The sequence below is a fragment of the Manacus vitellinus genome, unplaced genomic scaffold, assembly GCF_001715985.3.
Source record: "Manacus vitellinus isolate BGI_N305 unplaced genomic scaffold, ASM171598v3 scaffold_45_pilon, whole genome shotgun sequence".
NCBI lineage: Eukaryota > Metazoa > Chordata > Aves > Passeriformes > Pipridae > Manacus > Manacus vitellinus.
The window spans coordinates 5,324,153-5,350,752 of NW_021940571.1; positions in this window are offsets into that span (position 1 = coordinate 5,324,153).

Below are 26,600 nucleotides of genomic sequence, written 5' to 3' on the forward strand. Positions count from 1 at the left end.
CCTATTACTTATGCTTTTTGTTCTGTATCTAGTTTGATTCTGCTTTCAACACCTTCTCCTATTATCTCACATCAGATTAGAGAAGAACCTACTGATAAATCACGCTGGCATTTCAGCCAGCACCTAGTTGTTAAATTCTTTGCCAGTTCTTTGATGAGCCCTCTTTTCTTCAGAATTTAAACTTTGATTTCAAACAAAAAAAGCTTCTGCCCATGCAGTTGTGAAGTGAAACCTTTCTACACAGCAAAGGCTACAGTGCTATCTTCCTGAATCTACATACAGCAAGGCAGAACCATTCAGCATTGATTGGAGTGGAGTGGCAGGAGAGAGGAATTTCCTTCAGTAGTTCCCAGAGGGGATTAAGCTGCCTTGAAACTGGAACCATTACATTGCTGTTACCTGCTCTTTGGGATGTGAATTCTGTGGGACTGCACTGCAGACAAAGGTCTGTTTCCCAATTTCAGTAAAATCTGTCAGTAGACAGCGCAAGTCGCAGTTGCCTTTCATGGCAGAGTCTGTGGGGGAAGAAGCAAATTGAAGGTGGGATTTGTCAGTGTTGGCTTCTGGATCATACCCTGGCATGGTTTGGAGATCTGAGGGTGGGTGGGGGTGGATGATTCATCAGCTGGGAATCAGAAAGGGGACTTGAGTATGTTTCTTACTCTGATGGAGGTTCCTTACACTGACCATTTTACAGCAGTCCAAGGAGAGCTATGATCTGAGTTTGAATGCACCTTGTTAGGACTCAGAGACAAATTAAGCATCAGATCTGGAGAGAGCAGTAATTCTCTCCCCACACACCCTCCCCTGTGGTCAGAACTGGCAGAGATTGCTGTTGTCACTGTTTTGGTTTGCTTTCAGTTGCCCTGGAGCACAAGGTGGCCTGGGACCTCATCTGCTGTCCCAGAAGCTCCAGTCACTAGTATTCCATCTGTACTTTGGGCTCTCTGCTGTGAATGTTCAACGCTGCACTGTTTCTCAAGGATAACATCACAACATTTTTCATCCAGATCATGATTTTATCTTCCAAACACATGCATTATGTGCAAAGATATCCCACTTATCTGTCAGTCAGCTCCCTTGTCTCCCAGCAGCCTTATAGCTGTGTTAGCCTGATACCCCACCATGGCTAATTCACACTGCTAGAAGATACATATAATGACAACTGCCATATTGCTGTGCTGCTTAGCCAAGGACGGGACTTTTCCAGGAAGTTATAGGAATTGAACTCTTTCATCCATAACAGTCCTTTTCTCCCAGAAGGCCATTTAAAATCACAGGGCAGTCATCTGCTACAGTTCATTTCAGTGCAACTGTTGGGACAGGCAAAACTGCATCCGAACCTGTGGAGCAAGTGTAAGAAAATGACACCACTGGTACTTGTGTTATCCCACTCCTTCAATGTCCTCTAGTACAGACAGGGAAATATAGTACTACAGCAAAACACATCCAAAGCTCCACAACAGGTAGGTCATTAGCTGCCCTCCTCTATAATAATTTCACTTCTATTGAATTCCAGATATCCTGATCCATCTCTAAAGGTGAGGATGCTCCAGTTTTATCGCTTAAAAATGAAGCAAGATTTATCTGTATTAGATTTACAGACAGACTTTCTGAATGAGCATGTGCACTGACAACAGCTGTGCTGAGATCTGAACTGGAGATTTTTCCAGTCCATCTTTCAGCAGGATGACTTTTTAAGCACTTCCTTTACTGCTGAATACCACAAAGGCTCAGGCAATCTATTGATGACGAAGGTCAGCACCTCCTTAGCAGCCCATAAAGTGAGTCTCTCACAATCACGTTTCAGACTTTTTAAGATTCTAGCCATTTCTTTAGGCAATGAAGCAACCTAGTTCTTTTATCTTACTATTTTTATTGTTTGAAAGCCTGAGTCACATCTGATCTTTTTTATTTTTAGTTTTCTTTTGGGGAAAAAAAAATCCAACCCTTAATGTATCTTTTTTTGTTCAGTACTCTTGTTTCTTTGTGATAGACATAAGTAATGGCTCATTCAGTGCAAATTCAGGACTCCTTACATTTTTCTTGCAGTGATAAGGGCACACTTGCCATTATTACAGCTGCATTGTCCACATTGCTGCAGTAAAGGTTTTGTCAGCACTTCCACTCTAAACACTATTTTTACTCACTGTATTTAAACTGTTTATAAAAAAAAATACCAATAATTTTGGGATTTATTTAAAGAAAGCTAATAAATTTGGCTCTGGGCTGAAATTTGGTGAAGTTAATCGTGGGCTTTTCATAGCAGTTTGCAGGGATTTAACCATGTTATCCTAATTGCTATTGGAGGCCAAAGCTCGTGTATCAATCGTTTATGTGGTGCTGAGCAGGACAAAGCACTAATCTCCTTAGGCTATAGACATAAGAGAAATATTGAATTGTATTAATAATTAGTGTTCCCAGCTATCAGATGGTTTACTATGCAGCCATGCAAAGACAGTAGTCTTAGTCTTAGGGTTAAACTTAGGCTTACTGTTCAAAGTAACACAACCCCCAACTCCTTCTATTACTCACAATAGCTTGTGGTAGCCAACTAAAGTTTAGGGTAAATATGACTAACATAGAATGTAAGAAACAAATCCTGGTTAAAATACCTATTGTGTCTTTAAGGATAACACACAAAATTAAATGGGAAATACAATTCAAATAACCATGAGAAGTTTTCACTGGGTGTGTTAATAATGTAGTTGTCATTGCCTTCTTGAACAACGCTCAGATGCAGAAGGTAAAGGACAGCATGAAGATCACTGTAATGTGTCCAGGAATCCAGGAGACTTCTATGAAATATTTGGGCATTGTTTAGGCAAAAAAAGGAAAATGGGTAAATCCCTCTTCCTGCCAACTTTGGATAGTCTTGAATAGTAATGAGTTTTGCTTCCTCTCCCTCCTGAACCTTTCCTCTTTTTCCCTCTATGTTTTTTCTGTCTTATCATTCTTACTTTCTTGAAGAAAGGATACAGCCAGCCATGGGCCTGCAGAACTGGCTGGAGTGATTTAAGAGGCTGCTTCTTCCAGATGGTCAATACTTCCCTTCTCTCCTACTGCAGCAGCTCCCAGTGTATTTCTGTGCTAATTAAAACAGCTTAGGGTAAACAGATCCACTAAAATACCTGGGAACTGAGCTAATCCATTTCATTTGGTGAGGAAGCAGGCTGGAAATATATACCACGAACTAGGAGTACTCAGTATGTAAAACATGGGAGAGGGGATAAAGGGAGGGGGACGAACAGATCGTGAAACTTCTGCTCTTTCTGTCTTCTCCAACGAAAGCCCATCACATACATTTATTGGGTTTGTTGGCTGAGACAAGGCTCCATGTTTGGGCACATGGCTGCCAATCTATAATAATCATTAAGACAAATTTTTTAAGTTTTAAGGAAGTTGAAACCAGGACAAGCAGTATCTCTAAAAGTTAGAGTATTTATTGAAACGAGTGAGCCAATCTCACAAGATGGCTAAATAAAGCTCTTAATATTTTCCATTTCTTTGGGGCCTCTTCCCCTCCATGTGTTCCTTAAAGTGTTATTTTAAAACTTAACTTTTGCTGTGATACTCAGTAATATAAACTGCCAGCAATTTAACACAAAATTAGGCACCTCAATTAACTATTTATTGCTGTAGAGATGCTCAAGGATCTTACTAACAAGTTGTTTGAATAAAATTAGAGCTGTAAAAGGACAGTAGGCTAACAACTACAATTATAATTCAAACCCAAGAGGAACCAGTCTCCCCAGTAGCATGTCTCAGGACAGTGAGGCAAAGCAAATACAGAGAAGCATCAGTGATCATAACCTGGAAGAAAGAAAAGAAAGACTCAGTACATAGTGAGGGCTCAGGATACATGGTTTTTAACTAGTGTGACTAGGGAAAAATAAAGAGGGAAAAATCAAAGATGTTTTCTGCATATGTTTTGCAGGCACCGTGCAACTGTCTTCCTTAAACTCCTTCCTAGGGATGTACTTCCTCTAAAAGTGTGGGAGCAAAATACCGAGAGACAAAAGAGACAACAGGGAGAGCATTCCAGCTCTGCGTGATGATGTCACCCCATTAGCACAAAGCCCCGCATTGTCAATTAGGGAAAAAAGGTCAGCGCTGCCTCTGACGGGATGTGAAGCCTGGCCAGCGTTCCATGCCTGGCCAGCCTTCCATGACTGGATTCAGCAGCTCTGCACGGCGGGAGCAGAGCAGTTCATTTTCACAGCTAAAGGGCCACTGAGAGGGAAGAGGGAGAGAAAACGGAAATTTTAAAATGGTAAAGGTTTTTACAGTAGGCTCCTGAAAAGCAGAGTTGTGAGAACAAATAATTTCTCTGTGTGAGGAACAAGGATGAATGTGTGTGCCTAAGGTATAAACAGAGCAGTGAGCTTAGGGTAATCCCTAAATGAAAAGGGATACAAAGATTGGTCCTACCACTGAGACGTGCTGAAAAAGCTTGAGATTTTTTTATATGATTTTTTTGGTACTGCAATATTTCCTAATTCTGTTGGGAGGACAAGAAAGCAATTTTTGAAGAGATTACAAAGCAAACGTCCAAGTGTCCCACTTGCTCTCATTCTGAAGGAGATGAAGAACTATTGATTTTCTGAAAAGATTGCTTTGAAATGGTGGGAGCTGAGTACTTGTAAAGAACAAGTGCAGAGGGGCAAAGTTTGGTTTAGAAGGGTTGCTGCAGACTGTGCTGTGGGCTTGATTAGGTCTGCCCACATGCTATTAAAAGGTCTGCATCTCAGAACTGCTCTGGGCAATCCTGCCTCCAGGAAGAGGCAGGAATTCAATGAGATCTCACAGTACAGAAAGCGCTCTCTTTCACTTCACAAAATAATCACATTCTTGTGGGACCAGGCCCTAGGAAAGCCCAAACCTAAAGGAGACATTTTCAGACCTGTAGTGACTTCCATTATCTATTGTGCAGTAACAAAACATATCGACCTCAGATCCACGGCAAAGAAGGGGCCTGACTCCTGGTACAGCAGGCACTTGGATCAAACACAGCCAGAGAGGTGTGGCTGGGGACACAGATCCTGTCCTTGCTTTAGCTCTACCAGACAAACAGGTTACCCTGATCAAACCCAACTCGAGTTGCTGGTCACCATCCCAGGCTGGGTGTCCCCTTACTGTCCCCTCAGTTCTGCTCATTAACTCTCATTAATTAGAAAGAGGTGTGTAAGATGAGAGCCACCATTTTAGCTGTTGGTGTTCACCAAATGCAACCACTGTTAACTCTTGTGATGTTTTTTATGGTAAAAAGTTAACTGCAACTCCCAGGCTCCTAACTGGGACCAGTCCACCTGAACAAAGACAACCTTGGTAGAGATCCTCCCTTTTGGTTACACTTTGGAACTAGAATGAAGCTGAGGCATACAGAAACTTGTCAAGTTAATAAAAATGAAATATGTACAAGGGCATGTAGTGATAGAACACGGGGGGATGGCTTCAAGCTGAAATTAGGTTTAGTTTAGATATTAGGAAAAAAGTTCTTTACTGTGAGTGTGGTGAGGCACAGATTTCCCAGAGAAGTCACAGATGCCCCATCCCTGGAAGTGTTCAAGGGCAGGCTGGATGGAGTTCTGAGCAACCTGATCTAGTGGAGGGTGTCCCTGGCAGGGGGGTTGGAATGAAATGATCTTTAAGGTCCCTTCCAATCCAGGTCATTCTATGATTCTGTGACAAATCAGTGCTAGAGCTTAAGTCAATATTTTTATTGAACACTTAATAAGAAATCTACTATCTTTCTTTGTGTACATAATTTTTTTCTCTAGTAATAACAAAAACCACAACAACTCTCCAAAGGAAAATCCACCAAAAGAAACAACAGGGAGAAAAGCAAGGTATGAGAGTGGGAAGAAAAGGAAGTCTGCAAATAGGGCACTGAGAAACTAAGGAAAGGTTTAAAAAGGCCATCACATCAGGGTGGAAAGGGAATTTTAGTGGACTGAGGGGCTCTTTTCTTTGTGAATGTCCTTTGTGTTGCTCCACTTCCCTGTAGGAGGAATCTCCCTAGATAGAGGTCATTAACTGGGATTCCTTTTCCTTGTCTTACATTGTTGTGGCTTTTATTTCCTTGGTGCTGTTGTTCTTTATGACTGTTGTGTCTGATTTCCAATGTGAGAGTAATAAATGGAAGAAAAAGTGTGAAAACCAGCAGAGTACAATGCAGGGTGAAGGAATAAGGGAGCAGAGAGCAAGTCCCTACTGCTCTTCTCCTAAGAAGGATGCACATGCAGCAAGAGTCCATGGAGAGCAGAGCCTAAACGAGAAATGGGAAATTTTATAGAGTTAGTCCAGATCCTCCAGTGGTATAAATTAACCCTGATCTGTCCCAAAGATTTTAGCAAGTCCAGAAAAATAGAATCTGATGAACCTTTTGTCTGCAGAGGAGTCCCTGTGATCAGAAATTCATCTTTGCAAAGAGGACCAAGCAAATAATATGCACCCTCTATTGCTCAGCAAACAAAACTAAGTTCTCTTTTGCCAAGTTAACTACTGATTTCTATGACCTTAGCAGCACAATTTGTCTTGAAGCTTCTACTCAAGTGACCCTTAAAAGTAGTAGTGAAATTCTTCTGCTTGGGTTATGGAGGCTAATAAAGAGTCTGATAACTGGTGGGAGGGCACTGAAGCATGCATATGAAATCCTCTGCACATCTATAGCCTCTGCACATCTATTCTCAGATGCCATGGAAAGAAATGCAGAACTACTGGTGCTTAATTCTCTGCAACTTTCAGAGCTGTTTCTAAACTCAGGTATCTCTGCAGTGAGCAATGGTTAAACAGTATGTTTATAAAAAACTTAAAATGAAACAAGGTGGAGATGCTGGTTTCTAAACCAACAAGGCTTTTTAGTTACCTTCAACAAGCTGTCTTAACAGTTAATATTCACCAAAGGTAGGGGCTCACCTGCAACCTGGAGCTGGCTTTATTGAGTGTATTAGATATACAGCAATGACAACTGTAGTGTGCACAGGAACAAAAGGAGGGAGAAACTTTTCTGGTGGCAATAAAACCTGTTGAAATACCCAAAGTATCATCATCAGGGACTAATCTGGCTTGGAGCCTGCTTGATTAAAAATGAGAGACAATAATTTTCTTATGGCTCCGTAATTCAATTGAATAACTTGGTTTGTTATCTAATTCTACTTTGTCATACAGAATGATCTGTATGTTGAAAACCCTGTTCAGGCATAAACTAATTAACTTTCATGGCAGGACCAGTCCTGTGAAGTGCCGTGCTTCTACAATGTAAGAGGAATTGAGGAAGTGCAATAACTCACAGGGTGAGGTTGAATTTCGCATTAGATATGTAATTAAATCTGATGAGTCCCCCTGAGATGCAGGGATGGTAAGCAGAGATATTAAACGAGTTAGCCATAGCTGTGCATCCATCCCTCTTTGGCTCCTGATTGAGAGCACAGTGGTGGCAGCTATTGCTGATCCATCCTCTAGACTCCTTCTTCATACCACCACATCTGCTTTCTGTTAATGGCACAGCTCCCAGGGCTTTGGTCTTATAGACTGTCTTTCTGCAGTCATGTTAGACAGAATGAAGCAAAAATTAGGGGTCAGAATATAGGATAAAGCATTTGGACAGTTTACCTGTCCACCTCTTTATTTCACTAGTCGTTTTAGCAGTTACTCAAGTTATGCTTATTCCGTTTCTCTCAGCGTGAAATAATGAGCTTTAAACATTCTTAGGCAAAAAAAAAGCCTGTGAGGAAGAAAAAAGAGAAGGGTGGAAAGATAAAATACTTATGTGACACCAGGTGAAGCACATGTCAGTAATTTGGGGATTATGCTAATTAAAGAGATATTTTAATATTTCCTAAGTCATCATTACAAACCCAGAAAATTTAGAGTTAGGGTTTCTGGAGGTTTTTTTTAACCTGTGTATTACAACTATGTATTTTACCCTAATTGCTTTGTAATTTGACATGCAATGGTTTAATATGGCAGCTGAAGCAAATCCACTCACATCTGGGAGCTAAAGCACACACAGAAAAGAGCTCCTGACAGGTAGAGCTTCATTTCAGCAACTCTGTACAGGCAATAGAGATGTAACATAAAAGTTAGCAGGAAAGAAAAGGTTCTGAAAAAGGACTGGCTAAAATAGCTCAGATTAACATTCCAGGCAGTTCTTTTGCTTTGACAGCTTTTAGTTTCTTAGCATGGCTTCTGCTTTTAATTTCTTCTTTTAGCTTGGTGTCTTCATTTTCCGGTGCAGAAATTGTCTTCTGTGCAATTATTTTAATCCCTATGAATGTTTATTACCTCTGCTGCATTATTTTTGTCAATATGAATTTTAACCTTGAAGTGCTACAAGAACAGTAGGGAAATATTTCTTCCCTTGATGAGCAGAAAGGTACATTGCACAAGTTCTATAGGCACAAATTTCTCCTTCAGGATTTGTGATCAAACCATGGTCTTTGCCATGACTGTATGCAGTGACACAAATCTGTAAGAGCAGTGAGAGACAAGGGAAATCCGGTGGTGGCTGTGAGCTACTGACAAAAAAACCCCACCCAAAACTCAGATCCAGCCATTGATTCTAACATGTTTTTGTTCATTTTACTAAATGTGTGCTTGGTTCCTGCCTTTATTTCCTATAAACTACACTGGGACTGAAGCCAGTGCTGTCACAGACTGATGCTGATTCTGTAGCCCATGCTTTTGTAACCTTTAAGTTATACTACTCTAGTGTTTCATTTTATGACCTTCCTGAGAAAATTCTGCAAAGCTCCAGTGGATGCAAGATACTCCAACCTGAATACTAACTGGTACTAAGGTGACCAAACATCTTACATCAGTTGAAAGAGAACTATATCAATACCTTTTATCCAGCTGATTTTGCCAGGAGAAGCTTGAAGGGTTTGGTGTGGCTACACATGGAATGCAAGCATGGAGCTATGAACTTTGCCATGAGCAGAGGTCTTCCAAGGTGTTCTCTTAGCTCCGAAATTTAGAATTAAAGAGGAGCAGGGGTTTACAGCTGCTTTTGTGTGCTGAGTACAGGTAACTTTTGGCCAGTAATTGAATATACTGAATTAACAGGCATTAGCAAATTCAGATTTGGGAGGTGAATGATGGTGCTTTGCTTCTTTGGATCATCTGTTATTGTAAATCTCCCCGGGAACTATTTTTCTGAAGGCCTTACAAGGTGACTATGAAAGACTGAGTGATGTGATTTATTCCTGTTGGTTTTAAGTTATGTGTAAAGCTTAGTTTCAAAATTATTTAAAATTGTTTTTATCTAATATCAACCTGTCCATGAAAGGACCAAAAAGGTGTCAATTGTCATCCCCAGACCTGAAGGTTAGGAAATGGGGTGAGGATGGTGTCAAATACCTTTGGGATTACCAAAATCCAGGTTAACCCAGGGGCTTGCGTTTTGAGGTGAGAGCCCAAAGGAATAAATGTCTTTTTAAAGATCAGAAACACAAAGATGCTCCTGTACACCTGCACACCTCACCATGAAGTATCTACCCTCCTTTTTAATGCTGTGTTTTCTTCTTGACTGTTACTGTATTAATGGTGACCAAACCTGAACTGTTCATTTTGAAAAAAAAACCCAAACGAACCAGCATTTGCTGCTGTCAGAGTGAGTCTGGTTTGCAGAAGACAGTAAATTCCAGGTTTTTCATTTGTGAGGCTAAGTAAGGCCATTAAAGCTTTAACCCTCAGTTATTCCCAGCAAGGCATCATTTCAGAGGATGCTGGAATTAAGCAAATAAATAAGTAAGAGAAAAAACAAACCCACAACAGAAAGCTAAAGGCAAGGACTTTGAGCAAGGCTTGCTTTGCATCCTGGCTTCTGTGAATTCTTACTGCAGCTGCAAGAGCAGCTGCATTATTTTCAACATGAATCTGAGCCATGCCATGTAATAGCCTCGTTACAGAGGGAAAAAAGAGCCAACAGAGTCCTAAAATCTTCAGGCTTTTTATAAAATTTACATTCAGAAATACCATATTTAAGCCATTTTTCAATGTTTGAATTTAAATGGGCACAATTAGAGTTGATTTTTGTTTTGTTTTTCAACTGGTAGTTATTACATTGAGCAAGTGTTGCTCGCGGTCAGGGCCCTGCAGACGCACATGTGCAGCATCTGAATTCCATGGGAATGAGGAGCCTCACAGAGTTGCATAACATTAAACATGCAAACAAGGAGTCACAGAGTGAGAGCTTGCATTTATAAGGAAGAAATATGGAATTCAGCAAAACATTATGCATTGAATTTTCCGCATGTTCTTTCAAAACAGCAGTGATACGCAGAATTTCCTCATTGCTGGCCTCCCTTACCACTTGAATTGGTTGGTAAAAGCCCTAATGACTTTGTTAGAGCATAGATGCAAAACACTTTAAAAGACTAATTTTTACATGTGTCTGGAGATTACCCATAAAAGTTTGTCAGTGATCAGTATTACCACAGCATTTCCCTGTTTCCTAAATAATTTTGCAAGTTTAGGTATGGATATCCTGGCAATACTACCACTTTGCACAGATAAAACTAATGACCTTTTAAGGACTAGGCATCATAAAGGGAACATATCTATTCAAATATTCAATTTATTGATCCTAATGTAATGTGAAACAATTTTATGATTCCTGAAAACAGTGCAAGTACCGAATGAGTGCTATGGCCACGCTGAAGTACAGAAGGTCTCCTCTCATTTAGCAGGCTGCTTACAACTCAGCTTCTAGAGAGCATGCAATTAGAGGACAATCTCAGTGATATTTTAAAATAATTTCTCCAGTCCTCATGTCTGCAGGAAAAAGCTTGGAAATATAACTCATGTATCATGTGGAGGCTCAGAAAATAAAAGGAAAGAAGTCAAAGAATGTTTTTGTGAAAAAGAAATACCCTTTTTATCTAGTTAGATAGTCCTGTTTGCCTCCCTGAGGATGTTTAATGTTCCAGGTTAGCAGTATTGGATGACAGAGGGAGGTTTTTACTGGTTAAGTACTGCAATAAGAGTAACTTTTTTTTTCCATTCTAATTATACTTTTCATGCATCTTTCTGGTGAGTGTGGGCAGATCATGTGATTTCTGTGCCTCATGGAGGTAATAAGACTTCCCTTCTTTTCAGTGCTGCATGGATTAAGTTACTAATATTTGTGAAACACAAAGGATTTAGAATGATGAATGCCCTATAAATAAATAAATGTATCTCCATTCATTAGCCAGGAAAGCTCTGTTTTGTTTCAAGAATTGATTTCTGAAAATGCTTTACCATGTATTTTATCAGCAAACAAGATGACGTTAAGTGGCAATATGTTAAAATTAGTTGCCTTTCATTCTTTTAACTTTACTGGAAAAAAGTTACATTTTCTTTTCAGATTGTATTTCCCCAAGTATAAAACAGATGCATTTGGATAAATAGATTTGAAACATATTATTAAATTAAATGAAGAAAAGGAAACATAATGAAATAAAATCCAAGTATCTGAAAAAAAATATATCTTTTCACAGGCCTGGAGTGGAAATCTAATGTTCCTTCTCTACTTTATCCTGGTATCAGGATGACAGGTATTCTATCATCTCTCAAAGTACCATCTGAGATACCTCTTGTGATCTGAACAAGAATGGGTGTCCATTCACAGAGAATCCAGTTAAACATATCTATTTCTTCATGGAACACATTGTTTGTGCTTAATACACTTATTACTATTATTACAATAAAACTAAATAGTACCATCTCAGATCAAATTCCTATTATAGTGCTACATATTCATTGTAGCAGACGTTTTTAAGTAGACCAAGCAGAGGAAAGAAGTCTCCTTTGAGGTAAAATGGGGATGTGGAAATGAGGCACAGAGGAATGAACCCTCCTCGGGGAAGGCAGGAGACCCACGGCAGAGCAGCTTCTCCCTTCCAGGGTTACTGCAGTTGCCTTCCCTGAGTCCCGTTTAAAAATGGTCCTGAGCCAGCTCAGCACAACTGTACTCACCTCAGGGGGTCTCAGGGGATGTCTCCACCAGGGAAGCATTGGGGAAGTGAACCACTGGCTCAGTCCAAGCCCTTGAGCTTCCTGGAAGAACAGGAGAATGAGCACACTCAGATTGCATGTCTGTCCCTGAGGCAGTCGGTCCTAAATGCTTTCCAGGCTGCCCCAGCTCAGTAATTCCAGCTCAGCTCTCACCTCCTTGGGAATACTTTCAGCCCAATATTTGGAAAATAGAAAAAAATGAACCTGCTGGAAGATGCCTTATTTGTATATAATGCCAGAAGGGAATATCTATATCCCCACAACCCTTCTGGTACCACTTAGATTTCAAACCAGTGAGTGTAAGTAGAGGTTTCTTCCCAGACCAATTGAGAAAGTATATTCATGCTCATCAGGACTTGAGCTCCACTAATGTACATTATTAAAAAAAAATAATCCTAAAATAGGTTTAGAAAAGAGTTTTAAGGTCCTTATTCATCTGTCAAGAGACTAAACTGCTGAACACACTTGAGTCAGAGCAACTTAATAAATTTAATTTCTACAGAAATTCTGCAAATACATTTAAAAAATGTAGTAAAATATGAAGTCTCTTCTGCCTCTAACTCAGGCAAATAAACCTTGTAAGTGAAGGCCACAACACAGAGCTGATGAAGGAAAACATGCTGGAGTTATGTCTACAACTTGGAACACTGCAAGGGTTCAACAAACACTTCAGAATAGAGTAGAAAACGGCATAAACATCCCAGACAGCAGTCCCACCCCAGTGCAAAGCATTCCTGAGGACTAAAGAATCTCACAACCAGAAGGAAACAAATGAATAAGAAACACAAAGTGAAATCAGCACAATTAATCAAGTAAACTAAGATACAAAATCTCAAAACAGAAAAGATGTGCCATATTGTTAAAAAAAGTTACTTTGCAGATAAATGAATAAATTTACTTTCAAGACAGGTGATTTTTTTTTTGTTTTGTTTTCCCCCAGTAGCTTCAGCCCTATTGCTTCCTCTGCAAATTTGCTTCCCCAGGTGCAACTTAGATATGACATCTAAATTTCCCTGCTGTAGCTGTACAGTTGAGGTGAAAGCTAGAGGGATGAATCACTGCATCCTCTCCATGCTTGCTGATCTGCCTGCTCCAAAGGCAGAGCAAAACACTGTGGGGAAAAGCACAGCAGGGCTAAAGCAACAAAAGGGGGAAAGAAGCATAATGGTAATGCCTCGGGATTCAGTAAGAGGGGAGAAGCATTGGAGATCTGAGGAGGGAATAGAGAAATAAGGGAAGATGATAGGAATGTGAAATGTGTAGTTGGATGATGAGTAGAGCTAATGAAAGTGAATTTCCTGAGCCTGTATAGCTGGGCTCTCTGGTGTCTAATCGTGTGCAAGCTCCAATTGAACCTTTCCCTGCAGCTGGAGCATTCCCAGTGTCTCTCCCCTGTGTGATTTCCTAGCGTGGTTGTTGATGGTGCAGTAAGTGGGAGATAGGATCCAGGGAGATGCAGACAAACAGTAATTAAGGCTTTTTCCTCAAAAAAAGAAAGAAAAAAAAAAAAGCTGTAGCCACAATGAAATGGGACTGAAAGAAAGATGCAAAAGAGAAACAAAATTAGAATAAAAAAGGAGAAGGCTTTTCTCCCCTTAAATCTTCAAAGCTGTTTTTTCATTCATTTTTCATTTATCAAACTTAGAAGACTAACAGGAGAGGAAAAAAGCCTCAGGATAGAGAGACTGGAGAGTAGCTGAGACAAGGGTCTAAACTGATCCCTGTTGCCGAATGAGACCCCTGAGTGGGGATGGCTGAGATGTAAAGAGATTGTTTTTACGTGATGGAAAGAAACAAGGGATTTTGATCGGGTGGGAGAGGGATTACTGGAAGAAACCCATTGTAGTCTCTGGAAAATGCTGAGATTGGACTGTAAATTGGTGTGAGGTGAAACAAATGAGAAGCTGCTCCCTCAGTAGTCCCCACCCTCTTAAGTGTGAAGGCAACAAGGGTGAGATGTAGGTTTCCTTTGGGGTGACCAGAAGACCTTATTTCCCAGTGTCCCCATCATGTCTACATGCCCATGATCCCTCATCCCCAGCCACCACCCCTTCATCTGCATGGTGAGTCCTCAGGCTTGGCTGTGGCTCTGGCTAAAAATGAAGATGGCAAATCTGTGCTGTAAATGAGCCCTCACAGGGTAAGTGGCAAATTCAGCCCTCCCAAGCTGCAATGTTTGTGCTGGGCACTGGCTCTATAAAGGGTAACAAATACGAAGCTCATTGTAAACTTGGTTAAAGTTACTACTGTAAACTTCCTGGCTGGCAATTGAGATCTGATCAATTTTTAAAAACATTTTAACTGTCTGTATCTTAGTACAGAAGAAATGTGAAACAAAAAGAGAAGCAAGAATTACAAAAGGTGAAGTAATCAGTAGGTTTATTATAGACACTGTCATGTTTCTCATATCCCCTGATTTATGCTAAAAAAGAAAATAAAAAGTACAAGTACAGATGGATTGCTCACAACAGGTATTCGAAGTTGCTAGTCCAAACAGCATAATTTTTAAGGCTAAGCATTCCCTATACAGCAATGTTAGAGCTGAATGCTTTTTATGGATGCGCTTAGTTCGTAGAGTTGTGTGATTATGCACAGGGGATCTGATTCACAGGATTTCTTCTTTCTTCCTTGACAGAGCATAGATGTAAGAAATAGCCTAAAAAGGTTTGTACTGGTTAAAAATACTCATGAAAAGTAAAACTTCAGGTTTAAAAAAGTCACAGAAGGAGAAAAAATGGAGTTTCTGGATCTTTTGAAATTTCTACAGTGCAAAGAGTTGTAGTGTTTAGGGCTCATAAAATAGATTAAGAATCCGGTGACATACAAGAGTGGATTTTTTTCCTCTGCTCTCTATTTGGATATAAATCAATAGGTTTTCTGGCAGAAGAAGAGTCTTGTTGACTACATCAAAGATTCCTCACTAGGAATAGACCTTAAAAAATAAAAAGTAGGCCTACTTGAAAAATATTCGTCAGGTACATTTTAGTGGAGACTTTGCTTCTTCCCTAAAAATATGTATCCCTGCAAGAAATATCTTCTTCCTTTCTTTTTTTTTTCCTGAAAAATAAACAAGAAAAGAAACTAGTTGTGTTTGATTAAAATTTGATTTGTCTGAGCAACAGGCTGCAGTTGTCTCTGTAAGATGTAGCCCAAGCAGGAGGCAAAAATTAAATACAAGGACGCAAGGTATTGAGACCACACCTTTCCAGACATTGAAACAAAATTCTCAATTCAAAATTTTTTTGGCTTTTCATCTCCAAAATGCTTTGTCTTGAATAATTCCATAGTGAAATTGCAGGTAGCCAAAGGTAGGCAACAGAGAGCTTTGGAGAGAGGCTGGGACAAACAGTGAGGCAGTGACTTCCAGTATGGGCAGCCTTTGGGTGGGAGCAGTCACTGTCCTTGGTGAGGTGACTCGGTCATGTGGCTGCTACATCCCTCTGAGAGAAAAATAAGCATTGGCATCACATGTTCATGCAGGTCTCTTCTGGGCTGCTACATTAGTTGTTGAATGTATGTCTTTTGTAGCTCTAGGATGACTACTCAGCTCTTCCAACCCCCTTGGAAGAGATGCAGCACAACATCCATGTGTTCAGAGGCCAATGTGCACATGGCCATTGTTCATTTTGGAAGGTTCTGGAAAGAAATTGTAAAGGACCACAGGAGAAGTCAGTGATTTGGGAACTGGAGAAAAGATGTACTGGACAGGGAAGGTCACAGATGTTTCCTACCAATCTGTTTGTTCACTTTGATTTTGCAACCCAGAATTTCCCATTCCTAACTGGCTCCACTTTTGCCAGGGGATTTCTGTGCAGGCCCTTGTTAGCTGCAGATCATACAATAACAGCAGCTTATGTTTGGACTGGGAACTATCTGAAAAGCTCCTGTTAAACCCTTAGGGAGGCAGTTACCTCTGGTAGCTGTGCCCTTCATAAAGCAAAAGCTCTTGCACTATTGGTAGATTTGCATGTTCCCATATCCAATAACTCTGAGTAAGTGGCGTATTTAGAGCATCTATCACAGCATTAAGAACAGGTTTCTGCCATGCTGTGGTGATGAAGAACACTTCGTGACACCCTGGAATTGAATTCCCCTGTTCTGAACACACCCTCTGGCTTTGGATACCCTCACGCTTACTTCCTGCAAAACACATTGATTTTGGAGGCCTATTTGTTTTAATGCCTTTAACTGCCTATGTCATTCCTGAGAAAGGATGAAGCCGTGATATGTTGGCACATTAGTCTAAAAATCAGGATAATACAGGACTGAGGTGAAAGCAAGGAGTATCACTAACACTTTGGTCAATGCTGAGGAAAGAGAAGCCCAAGGAAAAACATCAACTTCTGTCTCTGCAACTATTTAAAAAAATAATAATTAAAAAAGAACAATACGAAGTTGAAGGAATTTAGTCCTCAATGCAACCGGGATCTTGCTCCTCCCCTCCCTGAAATTTTTAAACAAATTACTTTTAATATCACCTAGACATTAATGTTTTAGACTGGGTACTCTTCATGCTCCATAACTGCTTTTCATAAATGTTTTAATCTGTTCAGGCCCAGTTCCACTGAGGTCAATTAGAAGATTGCAAATAAATCTTTCCTTCCACTCCTTGCATTAGTATGTAGCTTGTAAGATGGCTGACACTGGTCTGTGTTTTTATCTTAAAATAATCCAAAAGACAATTTTCCTAGGGGTAGATCTATCACTTTATAATTTGTGGGTGGTACTTACAGGAATGTTACCTAGGTAAAAACACTTATCTTTAATTTAGAGCCCAATTTTCAGACATGCTGAACAAAATCCTACCTGAAGTTAAATATAGGCTTGAAGTGGTCAATACTTCTGAAAACCAAAACAATAATTTCTAACATATGCCATTTTGTCTCAGGCATGTATTCCAGGATTAGGTTTAAAGTACTTTGGAAGTGCATTTCAATGTGTTCTTTCTGTAAATATTGCAGCAAAATAAACTGGTATATTATGATATAGTATGTTCTGTTTTATTTATGTCTTAACTTCATGCCTGTATCTGACTTTAATGAAATTCACTTTTAAATGGACCTCAAACTTTAAATAACTACAAGCATCTTTTTTCCCAGCAAGAATATAGTTGGTCTTTGGTTTGATATGCCATAAAAGGATGGAGGATGAGCTGTAAAATACTTTGGAGAATATTGATTTTTTTTTTTGTTCATGTTATGGGTGGCAAACCGGATAAAGACTACTATGGTTTGGTGCAGAAACCCAAGTTCAAAATTCTGTTGTACCTCTGAACTTGCAGTATGGTCTGGGGCAAATAGTTTGCTGAATAAGGCCCTAAGCCTTTGTGCAATACATACCTAATGCTCTGAGCCTCAGAGGTCTAGTGGTAATCATGACTACTTTGAGAATACTTCTTTAATGCTCTTTAAATGCAATTTTTATAAGTACTTTTTGGCACGCTCTAACTGCAGAGCTTCACATTTTTCCAGGATGTTTTAAGAAATAAGAAATGATTTCTGGTATTTGAAACCAAGCTTGAAATTGTGCTGAAAACTCAGTTCTTGCAGAGACTTCTCAGCTGAATTAATTACAATACAATCAAGCTGTGGCATGTGGGACAAGAAACATCTGGTGCTAACCTTGGCTGATCTCACTGTAGATTGCATTCACTAGTCTAAATAGTTTTCTGAACTTACTGATATAGTAATTTTGCCCTTTTTCAATTTATGTACTTGTGATGGCTTTGGCCATCTTGATAAAGCAAATCCCACACTGAGGTCAAGGTTTCTGGAACCATTAACTTTCAGTGAGAAATTACTCGCGGACTCATTATATGTTTATTGTCTAAGGCTCCTCGTAATAGGAAATCTGTTTTGTACATTAGCATTGTACATCTTCAGCTTTGTATATTCCAACTGAAACTATTAGAAACACATCTTCCCCCACGAAGACAACTTGAAACAATTCAACAACAGAAATAAGAAATCAAGCTGCGTTATTCTTTTCATTGTCTGCTTGTTGTATTATCTGTGTATGCGTACATGTGCTGAGGAAATGCAATGGCTAAATAGCTTCAAGATAATTCTAGCTTTTTAAAAGCAGATAGAAAATCATCAGTCTGTGAAGCTGAACCAGCCAAACAGCACCAGGAAAAAAAATCCCCATAAGTCCAATACGTACCTATATTGCCTCTTTTTTTTGTCAGCTGCTTTGAGCATTAGCAAAATGTCACCTCTGCAATCTGATGGTGTTCTCTGTCCATCCTGATGAGGAGTAAAGAATGAAAAAAGATTCAGGGCAAACAAAGGCCAAGCTGCTTTAGATGTTGATGTCTTCTGAGTGATGAGGCACTTCTGGTGTTTTAAATTTTATAAACATATAGTTCTCAGATTATCTGAAAATTGAAAACGAAGACAAGTTAATCATGCACATAAGCATACTAAGTCCCATTGAACTTTCTAGTAAAATAAAAACTCCTGACACTTGCTGGAAGAAATATTTCCAGTTGATACAACCTCTCAGACAGTAAGGAGCAGCTTTGTCATACTGCTCTTTTCTTGTGAAACTGCACCTTTGTGTCCACCTCTCCTGAAGCATGAAACCATCCTGGCTTGGGCGGGTTCCAGCTGCAGCATTGACAGGCACTTCACAAAGCAAGATTTCTATGAAATGAACATGCCTCTGGTCTCTCTGCTTCCCCAGGCATGGCAGGTTTACAACTCAGTGAAGTTATTCCATGGCAGGAGGGGCCCAGTTGTGGCCTCCCCGTGATGGTTTCCTCCCAGTGCTCTGCTGAACAAGTCAGTGCATTGTTTCACCACGTGTGTGGTTTTACAGCTCACTTGCTACACGTCTCTTTCTTCCCTGGCACAAAAACCAGTAGCTGGGGTTCTGCAGAGACACCAATTTGGGTGGAAATGGTTCCACAAGACTATAACAAATATTACTGCCTGTTTGCAATAGGTGGGATGTGTAACATTCTTTGTGCTTTCTAGAGGCAATTGGAGGGGGAGTGATTTTGATTTGTATAGAAAATCTATACAGACATTGTCTTCTCTGCCAAAGAATTCTTTTTTTTCCCCCTTAGATCTCCAGGTCTTAAATTTCTATATACCCAGATTTATGACACACTGCCACTGTATTTATTGCAAATTATAAGGGTTTTGCCTAGTTGCAGGTAGGTACAGGGTTTTAACAATGAGTAGAATTTGATCACTGTAGCACTGTTTAAATAAGGAAACAAAGTCTATAAAACCCCTTTGACCTTCATGGTATCCACAAATACAGGGAACTTGCTCTGCATTAGGTTTTGGAGATACCCAGGGCATATTCATTTTAAATTATACAGTCAATCCAGGAGAAAACTGGTTTTCCCTGAATATTAGATACATCCAGACATGTATTAAACATCTCTTGAGCCTGTAAAGAAATATTTTTGTTCTACTTAATAAACATGGGCCTGATTCTCTTAGTTTCACTGGTGTAATTTCACTGACTGCCACAGAACTACTGCCACAGAACTACTGCTGCATCATGTCTGTGAAAATGATAAAGCCAGCACTTCTGCTGATCACAGTACGTAGCCCAGAGACAGGAGGGAGACTCTACTTAATACTCTCATGCCGGTTGCATTAAATCTTGGTGCAAAAGTGAAAGCTGACATTTTCAGAAATATGTATTATAAATAGTTTATGAAGAGCATTTTTTTCTTTCTGTTTAAGCTACTGCTATTCAAGATTTCATATGATTTGTGAGATTCAACATAAAATTCCTAAATATGGTGTTAATATTTCCCTGGGGATTTTATGTATTTATGTATATGCAGTCTGTTTTCTCTAGCTGTATTTGAAAGCTCTTTCACAGTACAATGAGGTCCTAATTTTTACAACCAATCAAAGCTGTGCCTTCCGTGTAATCAACTCTTTGCTTGTATAGCAGAACAAAGCAACGTCCTATGAAAAATTAACTTGTATTTATTTTTTAATATAGTACTCAGAATATAAGGCATATGAATCACAAAAACCAGAATCTAATTAAATTATTAGTTCCTACAGCAAGTTCTGCATCTTCTACAAATACATCTGTAATTGTATTAAACATATCCCTGCTTAGGAATTCTCCAAGCTAAAGCTTTTGATGTTTCCTGCTAAATTCTTAGCAGAAATTACAAAAATCCAAATACTAACAGGGCAACTGAAACCACCCTGTTGGTTAAACGACAGTATTTTTAAGTGATAAATTCTGTATCTCCAAGTCGTGCTCTTATTTGACTATCAAGTATTTGCAGACATGGCAGAGTTTTCTGCTCTCACTGGGCTCGTGTCTGGCACAAAGCTGTGCAGCAACAGGGAACAACCTAATCAAAAACCCATCCAGATTTTCACGTGTGCTTGTCAGCCTGCATTCTTCCCGCCAGGCCAGTGGGACTCAGTGTTAAGGTGTGTTTGGTAACTGAAGAGCTTGTTCTCCAGCCTCATTAATCACAGCTGGACATGTAACAGGTGTCTCACACTACACCTCATCCAGCAAAAGAGATACAGAGTGTCCCCTGGCCTGCTGCTCTGAGCACTGGGACTTTCCTTCTGGAATCCACCCATCATCTTGGAAAACGTAATGGTTCAAAAAAAGCTGCCCATCTGGTACTATCCCAGCATTGATTTTTAAAGTTTAAATAGAGAGGGAAAACATCTTCTGAAGCAACTGTTCTCATCTTTCCCTCCTGGGATACCTCACAGCTAAGTACAACAGTTTTCGTATCTTTAGGTCTGTGGTTCAGCTTTGGAATTTGCTTCCCTTTGCAATGTTGAGCCAATGTCAGGAGAGGACCAGCTGCAGGAGAAAAGAAGAAATTCTTTATTCATTTCAAATTCTTGAAGTTATTCCCTTCGTATACAGATAAAATTTCTGAACAGAAAGTGCATTCCAGTCATAGATATAACCTGAACATAAAACCTGGTAGAGTAATCGCAGCAAATACTTCTCAGACAGACATGCAACTGTGGGTCATGTCTGTATAATAAATGGTGCTGACTCAGATTCCATGGACACACTTAAAAGAGGTGTCATTTACAAAAATGTTTGCATTACAATATACACCATATAAATGTACTTGTTCACAAAAAACACCTAAAGATTTAGAGAGTTCTTCCTACTTTCCACTTATTTTAGTACAGCAAAAAGCTAAGCTGCTGTTAAGGAATTATTTTCCTTGATATAGCATTTGCATATGTCAAGGAACCACAAGTTCCTGCACATACAGGTTATGAGCAACTCACAAACAATGTGGGAAGTCAAGTGATACAGGTGAGAACCCAAAGCCCAAGTTGATTAAGGTTATGTTCAAGTTCTCATAAATGATATTGACCTACTCACGTTTAGCCAAGACATAGAAACCAGTGGTAGTTCTGCACGTAATGGTAATTTGACTGCTCACAATCACTCTTGATCATTTGAATACACCTTCAAAGAGCTTTGTCTTGCTACAAATGCAGTTTGGGTTGTAATTCAAGGGTTGCCCTGAATAATGTTTTGTCTGCTGGCAAAACTTTGAGTACGAGTATGCTGCTACTGTTAATTTGATTTGCCTGGTTTCTCAGAGGGTGTGAACTAAAGCTGAACTTACTATTACTCATCAGTGGCTAACACAAGTACTTTACAACAAATAGCCCAGCTCCATTTGAGTACATTTCAGGCATTTCCTTTGTGTATTCAGAAAGGACAGGCAAATTATTTCAAAATTAAATGTGTAGAATGACCCAGTTTATTGCAGCTTGAATAACTGTGGAACACATCTTTGAGAAATCCCAGATCCATAGAAAAATACATTACCTGCAAGGGTGCAATAATGCTGAAGGGCTGGCTATTTTTCCTAAGCTTGGCTAATTCAAGAGGAGTACAGTGAGTGCAGCTCACTTGCCTTCCCTCTGTAATACAACACACCCTCATCTGCCCGTGGTCACACACAAAGCCTGTGGTGGGGCACGAAAGTAAATTTGAAGCTTAGTCCCTCTGTAGCCTCCTAACCACTGAAAAAGAGGAGAAAAAAAAAAAAAAAAAAAAAATAGAGTAGAGAAAGCAAGTAGAGAATAAAGGAACTTCCTCCCTAGTTATCCTCTCACTTTTTATGTCTTTTATGTTTTGAAGGCCTTGCAAAAATTTTTCCTTGTAGCATAGTTATCTTCAACACAAAATAATCTGATATCCCACTTATCTGCAATTTTAGAAGCCTTCGTGCACCACATTCATATCTAGCAATTGTTAGAATGATGATTTTATCAGTTGCCAATATTTGCTCATTCAATACGCAGCAGAAAGTAATCTTAGCTCAAAGAGTTTTTAAAAATATTTTCCATAGAAGTTAATGCCTGAAATACATGAAACAAAGTTCAGTATAATTAATATAGTAAAAGTCTCAGTCACCAAAAGGAAATTGCAGAATGTGGGTGTCGTGCTGCTACCTGTTGCCTAGCAATGTTGCATACGTGTGGCACAAGATTGATAGATATCACCCACTCAGATCGCTGGATTCAGACCTTCACCGCCGAGTTGTCAGCCAGAAAAATTGCCAAGAAGCAGAGAGAGAAATAACAGATGGGATTAGAAGCATTGCAGAGTAACTTTACCTCAGTGTCCAGCACCACAGAGCCCAAAGGATCAGGGCTGTTAAATTTTATCAAGTCTCTTTTTCAAAAAAAAATATATATCTGTAAATATATACACGTATATAAATTGATATGTAAGAAAACTTGCTTCCTAGCTAGGTGTATCTGGGTTGTGCAAGTTGAGGCAATGATATCCTGAAATTAAAATGGCAATTCAGTTTCATAATTTTTAGTGACTCACACTGTATTACCTTTAAGTAGGATGAACAGAAAATTCTCTGATATTATAGATAATTATAATGTTATTATAGCATTCCTGATAGCGAATGCTAAAGTTAAGATTAAGATGCAACACAGCATTTTAAGCAACCCATACCTTCTCAAAATATACTTTTTGCTAAAATTTTCCATGATCCACTTGGCTTCAAAGTCAGCTTTTTCTGAGAAATCTTTCTATGGAATTAGTTCTGCCATTTTTGAACCGAGTCAGGAGGCTCCATATGTTCTATTTTAAATTCTGGACTTGCATAATTCCAACAAATGACTAAAGATAGAAGCCTCAGACCTGACAGGTTTTATAATGCTCATTAGAGGAAGAAAATAGTCTTGGTTTGAAGAAAATTAATCAAGTGTTTAAAAATAATGGCATTCAAAACAATTTCCTTCATATGCACAAGTAGAGTCTGAAGATGGTTTTTCAGACCAAAATGGCTTTAACTGCTATTATATGAGAAGTCCTGCTCTTAACTGTTTAAAGTTGTTACACTTGAGGAAAACCTTTTTTGTTTAGCCTCATCCATTAATAAGGATTCATTAAAATAATACAAAGCACCAGAAAAAAAATCTAATTATAAAAAGACCAAATAATCAATCCAATAGAGCATGAACTGAACAGCCATCTGTTGAACAGTCCCATTTGCTAAGAATTCAACATCCATCTTAGTCGTGCAAAACAGAGGAACTAACAACACAAAAGCCAAAGAAAGCATGGTAAATAATAATGAGACGAGTAAAATAAATGGGAGTTACAGTTGATCCTAATGCCTGTTAAAGGTGCAGATTGCTTTTTTGGGGAACACAACAGCCAACCATTGATGGATGCTGAAGAGAATGAGAGTACCAGCCCAGACTAGTAAAATTCACTAGATGAGATGGAGAGGGATGTGATGGCATACAGCACTTAGGGCTACTGTCTTCAGCCAGCTCCTGTGCAGCCCGGGGTGTTAGACCTGCCCTAACTCCAGCACTACGTCTGGGCTTGGTGCTTCCATATGACTGTACAAATGTCTGCTCTGCAGCTCATTTTAAGGTGAAAACACTTCCCAAATGACCCACTCAGAAAAGGGCTTTTTGTGTCCACAGGGAGTATCTTTACTGCATTCTGGTTTTGCTGACATTTGCTGGTGTTCAAAGCACTTAGATAAGATTTTCAGAAGTATCAAATGACTTAAAAACTACAAGTATCAGTAAGCTGCCTCCCAGCCAGCTCCTGAAACACCCACACAGCAGTTGCTGCTCACCACAGCCAACTCCCACACTGAGTTTGGGACTTGGGGTCGCTTACATAGAGCCTAAGACCCAAGCAAGGCAGGTGCATGAAAAGCTATTTAGAGCTGATTAACAGAAGTTGTTAAAAGGCGAGGTGGTTTGGGGGCTCCACCTTTCCTCAAGGTTGGGCAGCAGAGCCATCTGGGGTGGTGGACTGTCAGCTCTCGTGAGGATTCAAAGCCCAATTCTGCTGATGCAGGTAGGTAGCTACACTATGTTTTTGAGAGAACTTAATAATTATCTCTTTATTTTTGTTTAAAGTAGAATGGAAGGAAGAACGTGTCTGTTTATCCTCTTTTATGTAACTTTCTAGAAGTAGAATGGCTGAAAAATGGATGGTTTCTTTTGCTTGCACGTGTTCTGAGTGGTTCTAAATTGTACCTTTGGCCATGTGATTTTGACTACAAAGGAAAATCAGGAGGGTTAGTTCTCTTTGGTGAGGTGCCCAAGCTTTGTGGCAGGGAGTGAAAACTCATGGGCTTGCAGAGAGAGCGCACAGGAGAGTTAGGAAGCTAAAAAGGATAAGGAGTTGTTGTATTCCCTACCCTATTTTTAGCTAATGCTGTTATAATGCAAAATGTTTTCTACAGTCTTGAGAGTGGTTTTAGGAACAGTAAAACCCAGAATTACAAAATTGTGAGGAATGGGGATTGGGGCTGTAATGAGAGGATTTTCCTGACCTTTCTGCACTGTTTCTTGACCTCGACAAAAATTTTGTCTTTATTTTTTTTAATAATTAATATGCATCTTCTTGGCAGCTGATGGTACAAAATTATGGCTTTTTTTTTTTTTCCATGTAGCAAAGAGGAAAGTATTTCTTTTCATTTATAGCTAAGGGAGCAAGGCAGGAAGCCTGGTTTTCTCTCCCACAGCAATGTGGGTATCCTGAGAAAGATGTGAGCTGGGAGGCTCTGGAAGAGCTTGTGCCATTACTTTTAACCTTTCTGTGGGTCTGCTGGCATTACTAGGCAGAATTCCAGTTTGGAGTTTATATTTCCCTCAAATGTTGTAATAACATTTACTTTGAAAAGAACTGAGGTAAGGTAATGAACCAGCTCAATCTTGCTTAAGCCTGTTTAAAGATCCACACCTTCCCGGCTTGAGGAACGCAACATTTCAGCTCCATTCTGACTATGAGGAAGCCTTTTCTCAACTGAGAGGGTGGAAAGGTGCCAACAGCAGCCCTATTATTTGGCAGGCAGGAGGTAACCTTACAGTAAACAGCTGTCAACTTTGCAGTCTAGCTGAATTTTAATGGCTTAAAGACTAAAGAGAGTTACGATTTTGTCTGACCCCTTGGGGTCTGGGCTGAATTACTCCGGGCTACACTGAAGATATCACATTAGGGTCATATGACTTGTCTATATAAATTCCTCAAATGTGCCATTAAAATGTCAGTTCTTAACTTAGCTAGAACCATAAACCACTTCAGCACAGTTTAAATCTCTGATCTGGTATAAAACAATCAAAACAGAATAAGAGGGATATTGTGTGGCTGGAGGCACTGTCACTTTTAACCACGTGCAGGTGGATGTCATTACTCCAAATCATTTTGGGTTGGTCTTGCTCTGCATGCAACAGAGTGAGGTTTAGCCCAGGTGAATATAGTGTTAGTTACCAGAAAATTTAGAGAATTTGGTTTTCTAACTTAACTACAATGTGTCAATGCCAATCCTTTTCCTCATTCCTGAACGTTCATTAAAATATAGAAAGGATTCCCAGGCACTCAAAATACAGACAATTACTTTAAAAGTCCCTCAATTTTAAGAGAAATACCGATTGTGAGTATTAGCACTCTCAGAACATTGATAAGGATTGGAAAGCAGAAAGGACCATAACTCTTAAATCAGGCCAGTGGCAAGTGCAAGTATGAATCATAGCTTGAAAGAGGGGGAAAAAAATCCCCAAACCCAGCTTTTGGAGCAGGCTGTGTTGAAGCAATGATTTATAACCATTTCTTATGTGTAAAGAGAGAGCATTTAAATCTGTTCTGTAATTCTGCACTAAGGCAAGTACCTTCAGTGGCTGCTGTGCACTAGGCACACGCACTTACCTATCTGTCAGTGACAGCAGACAATTAAAGCAGTAATTTAATTGGGGATTCTGGAGCAAAGAGTGCTGGGAAGAATATTGATACCTTAATAAAGGCTCAAGCTGTGGTAATGGGTCCTAGTGGTAATGTGCAGTATGATGAACTAGGGTTTTGATTTGAGGAAAGTTATACAGAGATGCAAAACTACGACTCGGTGAAAGATTATAAATTACAGGTGACTGGCTACATGTAGTTTCAGAATCAGGCATATCTGCCTGCTCCTGGAGTGCCTTATGAATATACTCCTGCATGATATTGAAGCTTTTCTTACAGATTTGAGTAAGGCTGTGCATTTTCTAGCAGTTCATCTGTATACTAAAGCACTGCCTTTTACAGAAGGCGAGGGCACATATACTCTCCCGTACTTATGTTTTAAG